The following is a 17,350-nucleotide window of genomic DNA, read 5'->3' as shown; positions in this document are numbered from 1 at the left end:
ACTGCGATGAGAAACCAGAGGCCTTCTCAGGACTGGCATTTAGAGGTTTCCAGATTGAGCATGCGCGTCGCATTTCCCTTCTAAAAGAAATACATTTCAGGGGGATGAGAAGAGACGATAACGGAGCAGCAGCGATGTGACATAGGAAGACCGGAAGTGGTTGGAAGCCCGGTAACCAGGCAGGAGAAAGGCAGAGAGGAAGTGGTTAGGGGAGACAAACTGGGCTGCTCCCACAGAACCCAGCAACAGCTGGGACCAAAACCCTGGAGACCTGGTAAGGTGCAGCGAAGCACAGAGGGAACGAAGGGCGCGTGAGAGGCCTGTGGGCCAGCCCAGAAGCCGCTCGGCAGCTCTGAGCCCCTGTCCGCGTTTCCTACAGGACTTTATGAAATAACACAGACGAGGCACACTGCCAGCCCCAAAGTTGTGACTTTAAAAAATACTAATAACACTAACCTTGCCAGAGGAAGAATGAGCGAGCCGGTCCGTATCTGCAGGGACCTCAGCCAGTTTTCACTCTGGCCTCTCCAGTCAGCCGGGACTCCATCAATTCGAAGCTGAACAAATGGCTCATGAATTCTAATCCATTCTTCTGGTCTCTGCTTTCTTCTTCATGCTGGGAGGCCAAATTATAGTATTTTATTATTTTGTCTCTTTACTGTGTGTTTTATTTATCTCTGTTTGTGCTGCCTAGTTTCGGAGCATTTTTTTTTTCAAATGCTTTACTTGTTCCTATTGCTGTTTTTATTCATGGTAAAAACCCACGGTGACTGCAATGCACCTCTCCAGCCTTCCTGCTGCCCTGCCAGCTTCCTCAGGCTGGAGCCGAATGCTGAAACTCCGTTCGGTGCATTGACTTCAATGTTTTCAGAGCACATTAATCCTCTTCTAGAATTGGAGATTCTGTCCCTGGCTGCTTCATGTAGGTCCTATAAGCCAACCTTCAGGAACCAACAGACCAGGGCAAATGGAGAACAGACTTCTAATCCACTTGTCAGTGAGCGTCGTCCACCCTTCTGTCTGGATGGAGTCTCTTGGACACAGTGGCCAATACACAGTGTCCATTGGCCGGAGGGGGGCACTTAGATATTGTTTACAATGTATTGTATTTTCATAATGTAACACAGTGACTGACACATAGTAGGTACTCAGTAAACACTGAGTGGATAAATGGGTTGGGGGCGGGGGTGTTCACTCTGTAACAACTCTGGCTCCTGAATGCTGAGATTAAAGGCAGCATGCCTGGCTCTTGGCAGATGTTCATCTACAATCTAAAGATGGATCTATCTTATAATGATGTTAATCTGTGAAATCTCCAGGCAGCACTTCGAGTAGGGGCCCCAGCAAAGAAGGGAGGAGACACAAAAAGAGTTTTAATGACAACATCCCCCTTTTGAACCAGCTAGATGGCTTGGCAATTAGTAACGCCTGTCCCCCAACCTGGCAAAGGACCCAGCTCCAAAGGTGGAGAGAGAGGTCTGACTCTTGTGATTGTCCTCCAGCCTCCACACACATGTGGGGACCCACACACATGCCACCGCACACCCACACAAACTGATGGATAAGTAAACGTATTTGTAAAATTTTTTACATATCTTCTCACCAATTTCTAAACAGAACTGTTGCCGGAAGTCACACCTCACCTGCACACCCTTCCTGGCCTGGCCCTGCCCAGCACCAAGACACATTTTTTTTCCACTAAGTATTCCGAGACCTGCTTCTCATTTCTCTTCAAGCCTCAGCTTCAATGGCAAGTGTGGCTCCCCTGATGGCGGAACATGCTCTCTGAAGACGCGGGACTATAATCTTCTCTCTTGTAACCCAACCCTTGATGTTGACATCACATTTGGCAGGTTTGTATCTTCTCTTCTCAGCCTTGCTACAAACTCGCCGAGCAGAGCCTGTGCCTCCCTCGTATTTCTCATTCTGTCTATCCTGGCTCCCCCTAAGGTGAGCGGACTGTTCTCTCTAAACGTGTCCACTTCCAAGGCTCGATTCCCAATCACTCCGTTTCAAAGCAGATGAGGAGATAAGACGAGGCCAAGAATCCGAGATCATAAAGGGTAGAAAGCGCCCAGCGGAGATGGCTAAACCCCAATAGGATGCAGGTTAATTGCTTCTGGAATGCGGAATAAATGAAAAACACGGTGATGCTGGGGGAAACAAAAAAAAAGCAAACGCTTGCAAAACAGTTTAGCAAGCCCTGCTTCCTTTCTCCCGTCCTTCTGCTGCTAACCTGAGGGCTCCCTTCCACATGGCCTCCAACAGCTCCAACAGAACCTCCCGAGGCAGGAGCTTGGTTCAGCTCAACGTGGCTTAGAGAACGGAAACGCTTAGCCAACCGGAAGTCGTCGATGGATTTTGCCCATTGGGAGGACCCGAAATTATAATTCCCGCCCTAAAAAGTCCATCGTCTCCTTTCAAACTACGCGTGAGTCTGGAAACAGAAAAAACCACCCAGCGAAAACACGTGTGGACTTCTTTGGGAGGAGGAGTTGTAAGTCTGTCAGGGGCTCAAAGGGGTCATGCTATCAAAATGCTACAGACCAGTCTTGGGTTAAGTCTTTGATGCCATCGACCGTAGAGCCTGACCCGGAAGTTCAGAATGGGTGCCCAAGGAGACATAGTCAGAGATAAGACAGTATGACCCAATTTCCCTGAGCCCTAGCTGCCATTTTCCCTCCTGCCCTTCCACCCTGTTCCTTTTGCTGCTGCTGTTGTTATAAAGAATTGTTCTTTGTGGCACCGTTTGCTCTTCCGGGATTTGACCCGTGGCATATTTCTTATGTTTTGCTCCCTTACGTTTTCAGCGCCTTCCATTTGCCTGCTTCCCCTCACCCTAATGATGCCCACGGAGATGTAATTTTCTCGCTTCTCTTTTTCTATTACCACCTCACCTGGCCTTTGCTCGCTCTCTTTTCTGCTACACGTGGCATGTCTCTGGGTGCCCCTTTGTCCTCGCGTTCTGATTTTATGAGAAGTGTTTATTTCCATGTGTTCGGTATTTGCCTGGATGTATTCTCAGCGAGCTGATGGTAAAGCCCTTCTCTCTCAGCGGGAAGCTGTTGCTCATAGCAATTACGCCTGCTGTCTCCCTTTTCATTTCCCTTCAGCTCGTGATGAAATTGTGCTTCCAGAAACCCCATGAATTCTTTCTGAAACTCTTACGTAACTCGGTGTGTTCAGCCATCTCTTTTCCATCCATATATTTTTTTTATGTTTGGCTGGGCATTTGGGCTCATTTCCCCTCCAAATAATTTGGTGATGATTTGATCTAAAGTTTCTCTCAGTCTGTTGATGATCTCCGACATCGCTGTGGGTGGCTTCAGTGGCCATCAGACTCTCGGCTGAATCATTTGCTGCAGAGCGAGTCTGCCCTGCCCGTTTTGTTCTTTGTGAGTCTATTCTGCTGATTTCGTTTGTCTGTTTGGGGGGAAGTTCTCGCTGCTGTCGTGTGATTCTGAGAGGGGAAAGGAGGGTTACTGTCGGACACAGTCTTTGGGCTAAGGTCGAGAATGTGCCCTTGAATGTCAAGTTAAATTCATTCTATCCTTAAAGAGCAAGACTCCATGCGTATTGTGTTTCTGGGAATGATTTTAGAACATCAGAATTTTACTACTCAGATTTTCATCACTCTAACAACATACCTGGGATGAGAACTTGGGAAAAAAAAAAGGGTGGTGAATTTTGTCTCATAGATTTGGAGGCTTCCATCCATGAGGTTGGGTGGAAGATGGTTGTCTCTGGGTCTGCGGCATCATGACAGGGAGTCGTGGTAGAGGAAGCAATTCACCTCATGATAGTGGGAAATAAGGAAAAAGAGAAGGTGACCAGGGCCCCACTAATCCTCTTCAAGACACACCTCCATATGACTGAAAGACTTCCGGCCAGGCTCCACCCCTTAAAGGTTCGCCTACCTACATGTGGGCTGGGAGACGTGCCTTTAATACATGGGTCATCGAAGGTGACTAATCCAAGCCGTTGTGCGGACAGTGTTTCACTGGACCTGATATGCAGGTTTCAATATGGCCATAAATACACTAGTGCTTGAAATGAGTCATCAAGTTCGCGTCCTCAGACTCCACAGCAATAGCCTTTGGCCTGCTCTGCTCTGGAAGTTAGGGTCTCCTCACTAGAGAGGAGCACTGGGAAACTCCAGGTGGAAGTCAGGTGCTTACAGTGCCAAGCTGCAGCTCAGAAGTGGCCAGAGGAGAAACGGAAAAGGGTTGGGGATGCTGAGGTTTAGAAAAGGAGAGAGCAGCTCGGGTCCTGGCGGCCCTTCCTCTGAACTGTGCCTCCAGAGTGAATGTGCCTCAGGAGCAGAAGAGAGGCTGATCCGTGGCGCACACGGAAAGGACAAAGTCATCCTAAAACCCACTTCACAGAGAGGTAGCACAGGCCTCTCCTGGTCATCTCAGCGATAGGGCTGAAAAAAAAAAACCCACAGAGTCCAGAACGAAGCCTTTCCAAGACATGAGGCAAGGTCTGACATCCACAATGCTGTCACTACGGCAGTGGCCCACACCCTACTCATTCTCTTCTGAGTGCTAATGTACCCTTGTGAACCTTGAACCTATTCAAAGGGCAAGAGGTATCAACAGGCTGGTACAACCGCCTGTGACACACTTGATAAGCCTGGGGATGTGACTCAATAGTAGATTACTTGCCTCGCCGGTGTGAGGCCGCGGAGTCCACCCACACCCCTGCGAAGAAAAGGAAGAAAAGCTCACTGAAATCATTCATGTTTCCCTGTTATAATGAGATTTAGCTGCTCTTGTTGGTTTCCCAGCACCCACACCTGCAGGTTTACAACTGTCTGTAACTACAGCTCCAGGGGACATAACACCCTCTTCTCCATAGACGGCTGCACACCTGTGTGTATATATACACACACATGTACATATGATGTGGGATTTCCTTCTGTGCACTGTGATTACCATTAATGAATAAAGAAACTGCCTTGGCCTGTTGATAGGGCAGAACTTAGGTAGGCAGGGAAAACTAAATGGCATGCTGGGAGAAAAGAGGCAGAGTCAGAGAGAAGCCATGTAGCCCTCCTGGAGACAGACACCAGAACTTTACCGGGTAAGCCACTGCCACGTGGTGATACACAGATTAATGGAGATGGGTTATATTCCGATATAAGAGTTAGCCAATAAGAAGCTAGAGCTAATGGGCCAAGCAGTGATTTAATTAATACAGTTTTTATGTGATTGTTTCGGTGCTAAGCAGGCAGGAACAAACTAGCAGCCTCCCTCCAACATGCATACATTAAAAAATAAATAAATAAATAAATAAATGAATCTTAAAAACAAAACAGAATCTACCGCCGGGGCTGGAGGGATGGCTCAGTGTTTGTGAGCACTTACTGCTCTGTCAGAGGACCAGAACTCAGATCCCAGCATCTACATCAGATGGCCTACGAATGTTGCCTAGGGCTCCATCTCAAGGGATCTGACACCTCCTTCTGGCCTCCTGTACCACACACACATACAAGTATATGTTCATATAAGTAAAACAAGGTAAGTGAGGTTTTTTTTTAACCCACTTGCTGTTAATGAAGCATCCAAGAGGAATATCCATGATCATCTGTCTGAAAACCCTGCCGATCCCCTTCCTACCCACACTGAGTCTGCGAAGAAGAATTTTTTTTTTCCAGATTCTTTACCCAAAACAGATGCAGAAATGTTGCGGAATATTCCTTTACACTGTGTGGAATGCGTCACTGTGATTGGTTTAATAAAGAGCTAAACAGCCTATAGCTAGGCAGGAGGTATAGGCGGGGCTGCTCTGGGAAGAAGAAAGGGGAGTTGTCCGCCAAATGCGAAGAAAGCAGGCAAAACAGAGATGAGGTAGCAGGCGCATGGAAGAGTATAGATTTAAAAATATGGCTTAATCTTAAGTCATAAGAGCTAGTTAGAAACAGGCCTAAGCTAAGGCCGAGCTTTCCACTAATTAATAATCAGTCTCTGCATCATTTTTTTTGTGAGCTGGCGGCCCAAAGAAAAACCCACCTACAGATGGCATCCCACATGAAGCTTAAATATCCAAACATAGGGCCTAAGGAAGTTAGGGAAAGTTCTAGACAAGGAGCCTGATGTAGCTTCTTAGTCCTTCAGTCTCTCAGGTGGGCTGGTGCTCAGAGGCATACAGAGGTGTGGCTACCAGCTGCTGCCTGTGGGCTGGAGCCAGCCGCCAGCTCCATCCCCTAAGCTGAATGAACTGCATGATGGCCGAGGAAGCAGTGTGAGATTTATCCCACAAGATCAGAGAATGCTACAAATGCTCAGTAAAGACAGATGCAGATGGGAAAAAAAAAATCTCTAAACACGTTACAGTGTGTTTTTAAAAATGTGCGTAGGCTTAAAAAAGAAAAGGAAATGGGTATAAACAGCCATGAAAAAAATTAGTTTATAAATAGTAAGATATAGTCTTTAAGGAAAGAATAAAACAATATAAAAAGGATATAATCCGCGTAAAGATGGAAAATATGCATAGAGTCTGGATCCTATAAAGTATCTCGTTGACTTTAAATTTTTTGATTGTTGATAAGAGAAGTTGCTGCTGAGAGACCCTGGATTATAACAGCTGCTAAATTAAACCAATCAATATATTTTTAAAATTTCTTTAAAATGGAAATCAAAAATATATTACATTGGGGAAGAAGTTATGCTGTTGTTTCCAAAAGGCTGTGGATTCATTCTAGGTTGATAGAGAACCCCTGCAAATCCTGGCTACAGTCAAAAAGCTCAGGCTTCTTATTAACTAATTCTTACATCTTACAGTAACCCATAATTCTTGTCTGTGTTAGCCACATGTCTTGGTACCTTTTATCAGTGATGCATTCTCATCTTCTTTCCTCTGTGTCTGGGTGAGGACTGCAGACTGTGTCTTTCCTTTTCCCAGAATTCTCCTGTTCTTATTGCCCTGCCTCTACTTCCTGCCTGGTCACCTCGCCTACACTTCCTGCCTAGCTACTGGTCAATCAGTGTTTTATTAAAATACAAGTGACAGGGTACAGACCATTGTCCCACAGCAGATTGGGCTTTACAAGGGATCCCGACCAAGAATGGAAAAGGACCCTAACAGGTGACCTCCAGATGTGACAGGTGACCCCCAGACATGACCACATAACTGTGAGCAGTGATGTATCCATGAGACCAGCTCTGAGTTCCCAGGCCTTAAAGGATTGCAGACCTTGGCAAAAGGCCACTAGGAAGGAGCTGAGGACTAAGGATTCCAGGTCTCATTCCAGCATCCCCCACTGGTCAAGTCCAAAGAAGCCAGGAAACCCCTGTGAGAGCCCACACATACATGCACACAATTTTCTGAAGCACCTTGTAAGTGAGACGATATGAAGATGGCTCAGAAGACCCCAAACATATAAGGATGAGTTAACAGATTGGTAGGATGCTGACAAATGAGACTAGAACCCCAGATCCAACAATTAAGGGACACATATTTCTTCCCAAGCACATACAGAGAACATATGAAAAAAGCTGACCACAATTCTAAGCCAACAAGCACATGGACAAACATTCAAAACCCAGTATCAAAAAGAACATGCTTTCTTTTTGCCTACCTACATGTGGGCTGGGAGACGTGCCTTTAATACATGGGTCATCGAAGGTGACTAATCCAAGCCGTTGTGCGGACAGTGTTTCACTGGACCTGATATGCAGGTTTCAATATGGCCATAAATACACTAGTGCTTGAAATGAGTCATCAAGTTCGCGTCCTCAGACTCCACAGCAATAGCCTTTGGCCTGCTCTGCTCTGGAAGTTAGGGTCTCCTCACTAGAGAGGAGCACTGGGAAACTCCAGGTGGAAGTCAGGTGCTTACAGTGCCAAGCTGCAGCTCAGAAGTGGCCAGAGGAGAAACGGAAAAGGGTTGGGGATGCTGAGGTTTAGAAAAGGAGAGAGCAGCTCGGGTCCTGGCGGCCCTTCCTCTGAACTGTGCCTCCAGAGTGAATGTGCCTCAGGAGCAGAAGAGAGGCTGATCCGTGGCGCACACGGAAAGGACAAAGTCATCCTAAAACCCACTTCACAGAGAGGTAGCACAGGCCTCTCCTGGTCATCTCAGCGATAGGGCTGAAAAAAAAAAACCCACAGAGTCCAGAACGAAGCCTTTCCAAGACATGAGGCAAGGTCTGACATCCACAATGCTGTCACTACGGCAGTGGCCCACACCCTACTCATTCTCTTCTGAGTGCTAATGTACCCTTGTGAACCTTGAACCTATTCAAAGGGCAAGAGGTATCAACAGGCTGGTACAACCGCCTGTGACACACTTGATAAGCCTGGGGATGTGACTCAATAGTAGATTACTTGCCTCGCCGGTGTGAGGCCGCGGAGTCCACCCACACCCCTGCGAAGAAAAGGAAGAAAAGCTCACTGAAATCATTCATGTTTCCCTGTTATAATGAGATTTAGCTGCTCTTGTTGGTTTCCCAGCACCCACACCTGCAGGTTTACAACTGTCTGTAACTACAGCTCCAGGGGACATAACACCCTCTTCTCCATAGACGGCTGCACACCTGTGTGTATATATACACACACATGTACATATGATGTGGGATTTCCTTCTGTGCACTGTGATTACCATTAATGAATAAAGAAACTGCCTTGGCCTGTTGATAGGGCAGAACTTAGGTAGGCAGGGAAAACTAAATGGCATGCTGGGAGAAAAGAGGCAGAGTCAGAGAGAAGCCATGTAGCCCTCCTGGAGACAGACACCAGAACTTTACCGGGTAAGCCACTGCCACGTGGTGATACACAGATTAATGGAGATGGGTTATATTCCGATATAAGAGTTAGCCAATAAGAAGCTAGAGCTAATGGGCCAAGCAGTGATTTAATTAATACAGTTTTTATGTGATTGTTTCGGTGCTAAGCAGGCAGGAACAAACTAGCAGCCTCCCTCCAACATGCATACATTAAAAAATAAATAAATAAATAAATAAATGAATCTTAAAAACAAAACAGAATCTACCGCCGGGGCTGGAGGGATGGCTCAGTGTTTGTGAGCACTTACTGCTCTGTCAGAGGACCAGAACTCAGATCCCAGCATCTACATCAGATGGCCTACGAATGTTGCCTAGGGCTCCATCTCAAGGGATCTGACACCTCCTTCTGGCCTCCTGTACCACACACACATACAAGTATATGTTCATATAAGTAAAACAAGGTAAGTGAGGTTTTTTTTTAACCCACTTGCTGTTAATGAAGCATCCAAGAGGAATATCCATGATCATCTGTCTGAAAACCCTGCCGATCCCCTTCCTACCCACACTGAGTCTGCGAAGAAGAATTTTTTTTTTCCAGATTCTTTACCCAAAACAGATGCAGAAATGTTGCGGAATATTCCTTTACACTGTGTGGAATGCGTCACTGTGATTGGTTTAATAAAGAGCTAAACAGCCTATAGCTAGGCAGGAGGTATAGGCGGGGCTGCTCTGGGAAGAAGAAAGGGGAGTTGTCCGCCAAATGCGAAGAAAGCAGGCAAAACAGAGATGAGGTAGCAGGCGCATGGAAGAGTATAGATTTAAAAATATGGCTTAATCTTAAGTCATAAGAGCTAGTTAGAAACAGGCCTAAGCTAAGGCCGAGCTTTCCACTAATTAATAATCAGTCTCTGCATCATTTTTTTTGTGAGCTGGCGGCCCAAAGAAAAACCCACCTACAGATGGCATCCCACATGAAGCTTAAATATCCAAACATAGGGCCTAAGGAAGTTAGGGAAAGTTCTAGACAAGGAGCCTGATGTAGCTTCTTAGTCCTTCAGTCTCTCAGGTGGGCTGGTGCTCAGAGGCATACAGAGGTGTGGCTACCAGCTGCTGCCTGTGGGCTGGAGCCAGCCGCCAGCTCCATCCCCTAAGCTGAATGAACTGCATGATGGCCGAGGAAGCAGTGTGAGATTTATCCCACAAGATCAGAGAATGCTACAAATGCTCAGTAAAGACAGATGCAGATGGGAAAAAAAAAATCTCTAAACACGTTACAGTGTGTTTTTAAAAATGTGCGTAGGCTTAAAAAAGAAAAGGAAATGGGTATAAACAGCCATGAAAAAAATTAGTTTATAAATAGTAAGATATAGTCTTTAAGGAAAGAATAAAACAATATAAAAAGGATATAATCCGCGTAAAGATGGAAAATATGCATAGAGTCTGGATCCTATAAAGTATCTCGTTGACTTTAAATTTTTTGATTGTTGATAAGAGAAGTTGCTGCTGAGAGACCCTGGATTATAACAGCTGCTAAATTAAACCAATCAATATATTTTTAAAATTTCTTTAAAATGGAAATCAAAAATATATTACATTGGGGAAGAAGTTATGCTGTTGTTTCCAAAAGGCTGTGGATTCATTCTAGGTTGATAGAGAACCCCTGCAAATCCTGGCTACAGTCAAAAAGCTCAGGCTTCTTATTAACTAATTCTTACATCTTACAGTAACCCATAATTCTTGTCTGTGTTAGCCACATGTCTTGGTACCTTTTATCAGTGATGCATTCTCATCTTCTTTCCTCTGTGTCTGGGTGAGGACTGCAGACTGTGTCTTTCCTTTTCCCAGAATTCTCCTGTTCTTATTGCCCTGCCTCTACTTCCTGCCTGGTCACCTCGCCTACACTTCCTGCCTAGCTACTGGTCAATCAGTGTTTTATTAAAATACAAGTGACAGGGTACAGACCATTGTCCCACAGCAGATTGGGCTTTACAAGGGATCCCGACCAAGAATGGAAAAGGACCCTAACAGGTGACCTCCAGATGTGACAGGTGACCCCCAGACATGACCACATAACTGTGAGCAGTGATGTATCCATGAGACCAGCTCTGAGTTCCCAGGCCTTAAAGGATTGCAGACCTTGGCAAAAGGCCACTAGGAAGGAGCTGAGGACTAAGGATTCCAGGTCTCATTCCAGCATCCCCCACTGGTCAAGTCCAAAGAAGCCAGGAAACCCCTGTGAGAGCCCACACATACATGCACACAATTTTCTGAAGCACCTTGTAAGTGAGACGATATGAAGATGGCTCAGAAGACCCCAAACATATAAGGATGAGTTAACAGATTGGTAGGATGCTGACAAATGAGACTAGAACCCCAGATCCAACAATTAAGGGACACATATTTCTTCCCAAGCACATACAGAGAACATATGAAAAAAGCTGACCACAATTCTAAGCCAACAAGCACATGGACAAACATTCAAAACCCAGTATCAAAAAGAACATGCTTTCTGATCATAGGGCAGTTGGATGGTATGAGATCAGATGTCAGTAACAGAAAGCTAAGGGATGGGGTCATAGCTCATTGGAACACACTTGTACACAAGGCACTAGATTCCATTCCCAACACCACAACTCAAAAAGAATGGATTTCTGCATAAAGCAATGAAAATCCAGTGTATCAAACCTCATTGATGTTGCAACACACAGAGAGGTATATATCCATCACTGACTGTATTGGGAGGTTTTTAAAACCAACTAGGTAGTGGTGGCACACACCTTTAATCCCAGCACTTGGGAGGCAGAGGCAGGTGGGTGGGTCTCTGTGAGTTCAAGGCCAGCACAGTCTACAAAATAAATTCCAGGACAGGCTCCAAAAAGCTACACAGAGAAACCCTTTTGTGTGTGTGGGGGGGGAGATTAGTAAGCATCTTATTTAACCACTGAATGAAAAGCACAGAATGGAAAGAAACAGAAAAACAAGGTAAAGAAAATCAGCAAAGCCTAGTGTCATCCTATGATAAATCTAAAACTCTTTATGAGGTAGAGGGAGGAGGGCAGGAAGAATAAAGAGTCTGCAGTCTTATGGGCAAAGTCCAGAGGGAGAGTGTTAGCTGATTTCATGGAATCTGAACAAATGGTGCGGTCCGCAGTCTCCCTTGCCCAGTCTAACCTTCTAGACTCTGGCCTCAGATGAGTGTGAGGTCCAGACATCACTAACTGAGGAGAAAAACAGCAGATGGGATGCTGAGCTCCCGGAGGGCAGGAAGAGAAGGTGCAAAGCTCCTGCAAAAATCCAGAACCTACCTGAGAAGTTAAACAAGCAAACAACAGATGGGACCTCGTGCATGGGCATCTTCTCTGTAGCCAGCTCTCTTCTCGTTATTCATGAGGTGGGGACTGCCATTCAAATGGGATTTGGGGTGCTAAAGGGCTCTCCACGGCTACAGGAAATCTTTTTGTTGTGCTGTTTGGGGAATTTTCTCTGAGCTTTTTGTATTTTCCATGTTTCTTCCCCTCTGCTTTATACCTTTTCTACAGGGACCACAAATCCCTTCACAGTGCTCAGTCAGCTTTGGAAAATGGAGACCCATTTACACGCGCTATCTCGGGATGCGTGGAGCAGAAATAAAGCACTCACCCAACTCATCCAAACCCCCGGGTGTTACATTCACGGAACACTGTGAGCAGTAAAAGGCACCATGAACCAGGTGCAGAGAGTCATTGCTGGCTTCACAATTACTGAGAGGAAATGCATTTCAAAACCAGAGGTGTGGAACTAAGGCTGGCTTTTGACGGAGGCCCTACAAGACATACTAAATCGTTGCCAACCACACCACTCTCATAAATTAGTGATATGAACTCCAGTTCAGAACCCACCCATTTCTATTTTGTGTATTTCAAACCACAGATAAGCCAACTTTTTAAATGAAAACGCAGCTTTTTAAATGAAAATACTTCTGCTCAGCAAAATCTCCCGAAAATGTTTTGTTTAGGTTTTGTGTTTTATGTATGACTGTTGGCTCAAGTAGATTTCTGTAGCATGTGCATGCTGTAACTGAGGTTTTGGCAGTTGTAACCCAACATGTGGGTGCTACTAAAATCGAACCCACATACTAACAAGAATAAGAAGTGCTCTTAACCGCTGAGCCATCTCTCCAGCCCACGAATGTCTTACTGACTCTTGAAATGATGTCGTTATTCTTTTAAAATGTCTGTGTAGTTGGAGGAAAGATCTTTCTTCCAATTTTTGGAGACTCAATTCATCCCGCAACTTGAAACATCTGTATTCTTCCTTCCAAGAAATGCTCCCTAAACAACTCTTTAGTTTCTTATTCCAACTAAAAGATAAACAGTCTAAAACACAGGCTCTGTTACTTTACACACACCCTAGGGTATAGAAACGCCTATGTATGTAATGGCACTTTTATGGAATTCCAACACCCTAGAAGGTACGGGCAGGAGGACCAAGAGTTCAAGGCCACCCTGAGCAATATGAGACCATATCTAAAGAAGAAAAGGGGACTAAAGTTTAATTTTATCCTTGTCACAGTGATTTTAAAGTTCTCACTCTGGCCATTTGTGGTGAGCTTGAGTGGACTGTGTACCTAGAACAGAAGCACTTCCTTAATCCCCAGCCAGTTCTTCAACACGTTAGACATTGAATTTCACTTTTCCTTCTTGTTTGTTTTTGGGGGGGGGGCGTGTTTTGTTTTACTTTGTTTTTTGATTTTGTTTTTTGTTATTGTTTGCTTGGAGACAGAGTTACTCCAGGCAGCCCTGATTGTCCTGGAACTTGCTTTGTAGACCAAGTTGGTCTCAAATTTAGGATTTTGCCTGTCTCTGCTGAGATTAAAGGCATATGCTTCCATACCCAACGAGAACTTTAATTTTATAAAGATTTTTCCTGTGTTTTATATTTGATTAGAATGAGATCTCCTAGGTCAATGCTAGTCTTCCAGTCTTTTCTGGATTTTTTGTTTTAAGTTTTTGTCTTAAATTCTATATATATCACCAGCTTCTGTTTTAGCTTAATGACACAGAAATAAGAAAGATTATTTATAGATTATCTCTGAAATTACCCAATAAAAATGAAGCATAATAACCTGGTTGATAGCTCCATCTTTGGTCTCCATCTGACATTAGTATTCTCCCTAGCAGACCTAAGATACAGGTACTGTAATAAATCTCCAGTCTAAAGCTCATTTCACATACTAATTCTTCTCAGTTCTTCATTAAAAAAAAATACTATAAGCAAAATGGCAACTTCTTTTTTTTTTTTTTTAATCTGAGTAGCTTTTCATTAAACATTTTGTACTGTGAGTCCATGGCCAGTCATATTGCACACAGTTTAGATATGGGTGTGCGGACCCGTCCGTAAAGTACGAGGGACTCATTCAGACAGGAGCTGAACTCCTCTGTAAGAGCAATACATAATTCCCAGCCACAACTGCAGGAGTCTAGCATGTGACTGAAGTGCTCCCTGAACAGGCATTACATGGGCGTTCCCAGGGAAGACAGCCACAGTCTATCATCTCAATGGTCCCAGGCCAGAGGACCTCAAGTCACTTTGATACGACAGGCTGTGACAGCTTCATAGGCCCTGCTTTGGGCCGCTGGGTCCATGCCCAGTGAAGAAGAGGGAACGAAAATGCCCCGATGAGTCACCGATGGCTGCGGACCAAGCCCTTCGCCCCAGCTGGCGCAGCAATGGCTTTTCCACACTGGGCTCGTCAACTGGACCCACGCAAGGGAGGGTTTTTGTGTGCTTTGGCTTTAAGAGGCTGAAACTCAGCCAAGGCGGAAAGAAGCCAACCAGCTAACTTGATGCTCAGTCTAAGCCCTGGACAAGGTTCTGGGGTGCTCGCAAACCTGGAATATCATGTGGCAACAGTTTCTTGGGAATTAATGCTCCAAGCTTTGCCTCATATTTGAAGCATAGAACAGCTGCTCAGTGACTCAGTTTTTCCTGTAGGGATCAGGGAAAAGGCACTCTGTTTTGTGCCAACCCAGCACTAATAACTATAGATTCCCCCCACCCCCCAAAAAGAGTCCTCATATAACAGTCTAGTGTCAGTAATCATTTATTTACGGAGGACAGGAGGACGGATGCTGTTGCCGCGGTGATGGCTTGACTTCCACCTGGCGTCTGCTGCCAAGCCCTGAATGTGACAGGTGCTCACCACGATGTCACCCAAGCCAGTGTGACAGTGGGGCATTTCTTAGCTATGGAGGTTGGACTTCTACCACCCGGCCTTGCGATTGCCTTCTCCCCGAGAGGCTACATCTGCATCACGTCTGGCTGGAGGTGGGAATCACCATCACGGCGCTGAGCAGACCTCATCACAGAACGGAAGAACTAGTCAGGAGGAAATTACCCATAATGTGATCTGATAAATATCATTCTTTCCCGATATCATCACCCCACGGAAAATTTCATCTCCCAGCTATATTGTTAAAAGGACGCTTTAAATATAATGACCAATATCTACATGTTGCCATCAAATAATGTATTTCCAGGAAAGAAGCATGTACACACATAAGCACATGTACAGTATCATGATAAGAACTCCACTCCAATTGTCTCAGGAAACCTCCTCTCTGATCCACGTAGGAACATGGTTTACCCGTTTTCTACCCGGTCCCCAATCCAGTAACATTGACAACCCAGATTAACCTCCCAGCCTCTAACAATCTTTCTCCTAACTCCTACTCCGTCAGAGAATTTTCTGTTCCTAAAATGCTTGTTAGGATTAATAACTAATTCGTTTCTTCACTCAAATATTTAACGAGCCTTTACTCCCTGTCAAGCGCTGTCCTGCGTGTGGCATGGGACCCTTCCTTCTGGATGCTTCAGCTGTTGAAACGATAGATGTTACTCAACCAATGAATGACACAAAGTAGCAAAGTAGCGCAACCGCACTTCTGAGGAGTGGCGAAGACGGTGTGGGAAACATTTTAAGTAGAGGCGAGCTCACATACAAACATGCGAAAGCCCCGTGGAGAAGGGGGAGGTCACAACACGGGAAGGGGCCCCGCGGTTGAGACCCAGGCCTGTGGTCTCTATGCTAACAGCAGTGACAGACAGCTGAGGAGCAAGCGACTAGCAGGGTGGGTGACAGGAAACGTACATCCTGCAGATGCCGACATGGTGGTTACAGAGTGGATGGCGATTTGGACCAGAACAAGTACACGCATCCAATGGGGATGTAGTGGGCCGTGCAGAAAAGTGAGAGAATAGGTCAGCCTAGATCCCTGCCTCTTGAATGGGGGTCACATAACTGAAGTTGGAAAAAAAAATGGCAACAGTGAAACATTTCTGAGCCTGCAACAACCAAAAATGGCCTCCATCTCAAACTTGCAATGAATCCGCGGTGTTTCTGGTAGCGCTTGGCCCTGTTGCCTCTTCATAGCCACCTGGGTTCCAAGCACACAACTCGAGGGTTTGCTGTGCACGGCCCATGCTGCGTCCACACACTATGCTAGCAAACCCTGCCTGAAACACCTCAGCTCCGATTCCAAACTACTGCACGCTGGGAAGCCCATTTCACCGAACACACAAAGTGGTCTGCTCTTATAAAAACGCAGAGGTTCAATTACAGAAAACAAAGACTTACCGTTTCCCTCTTTCAAGCCTTGGTTTGTGGATCTTCAGTACCTTTGATTGGATTGTGGGAGACTGTTTAATTTTAAATCTGACATTTGAGTACCTGACTTAAGTTTTGTAAAACAAACAACAAAATATTTAAAGCATTGAATTAGTTTTGCTCAGGATTAACACAGACTTTCCAGCAATTCCTGAAATGGCTCTGAACACACTTCTGCCATTTTGTACTTTATATATATTTGAAGTGGCTTCCTTGGCATTGATGATTATAAAATCAAAATACAGATCAACTCTGGAAAATGCAGAAGGCATTCAGTATCCTACAGTAACAAATATTCAGCCAAGACTTCTCTACCAAAAAACAAGTAAGCACGTCACCTCATTAGTATACAGATTTTCTTTCATCTCTCATAAATAGTAAATTATATGATAGCAAAGAATTGTTTTAAAATAAGTTTCCATATGATTAACAATCCATGTTTTATTTGCAAACCTATTTTATGTATTCATAAGCCCAAGGTCACAAACATTTCCCAGGGGAAGGGGTTGGAAGCAGAAAACTTCAAAAAGTCCTGACCTTGACCAAAACAGACATCACCTTCTGCCCCACAGGTTTCTGAATGCCAATAAGAAAAAAAAAAAAAAAAAAAAAAAAAAAGCCGATTCTCACCAACCTCCAACTGAAACTTAGTAACTCCTTCCACCAGAAATATGGACAACAAACCACCCCGGTATCATTGCACCTGTGACCTTGGCAGCAAGAGAAATCGCTGACTTTCACAGAGTAGACAGACCGGTTGCTGCAGTGACGCCAAGGGATCCTTGACACCCAGCACTTCAAAGTTACAGTAGCTGCTGAGCCATCACTGCACAGCAGTACAGAATGGGCCAACCAGGATCCTTCCTGGGAAAATGTCAGGCTTGTGTTCACAAGACAGCTTCCAGTTACGAACGTCTTTAGCATTCACAAATAAAACCATCACCCAAAAGCTGTGACTCCCTCTGCCATGTAAAACTGT

General features: G+C 45.1%; 1 long non-coding RNA gene across 2 annotated transcripts in view; it reads right to left on the bottom strand.

Moving 5' to 3' along the window:
• LOC126489536 (uncharacterized) overlaps window positions 1–17,350 on the bottom strand; it is a 71,008-nt gene that overhangs the window by 33,374 nt on the left and 20,284 nt on the right. For both annotated transcript variants that reach the window (XR_007588961.1, XR_007588960.1), the window contains exon 3: window positions 457–616. This is a non-coding gene — a long non-coding RNA (uncharacterized lncRNA). The remainder of the gene's footprint in view (window positions 1–456; window positions 617–17,350) is intronic.

This window comes from Alexandromys fortis, unplaced genomic scaffold, assembly GCF_014885135.2.
Source record: "Alexandromys fortis isolate MF-2015 unplaced genomic scaffold, M_Fortis_MF-2015_v1.1 scaffold_8_9099976_23576923, whole genome shotgun sequence".
In the NCBI taxonomy this organism is placed as follows: domain Eukaryota; kingdom Metazoa; phylum Chordata; class Mammalia; order Rodentia; family Cricetidae; genus Alexandromys; species Alexandromys fortis.
The sequence above is the reverse complement of the archived record's forward strand: the minus strand, read 5'-3'. Positions and strand labels throughout refer to the sequence as shown.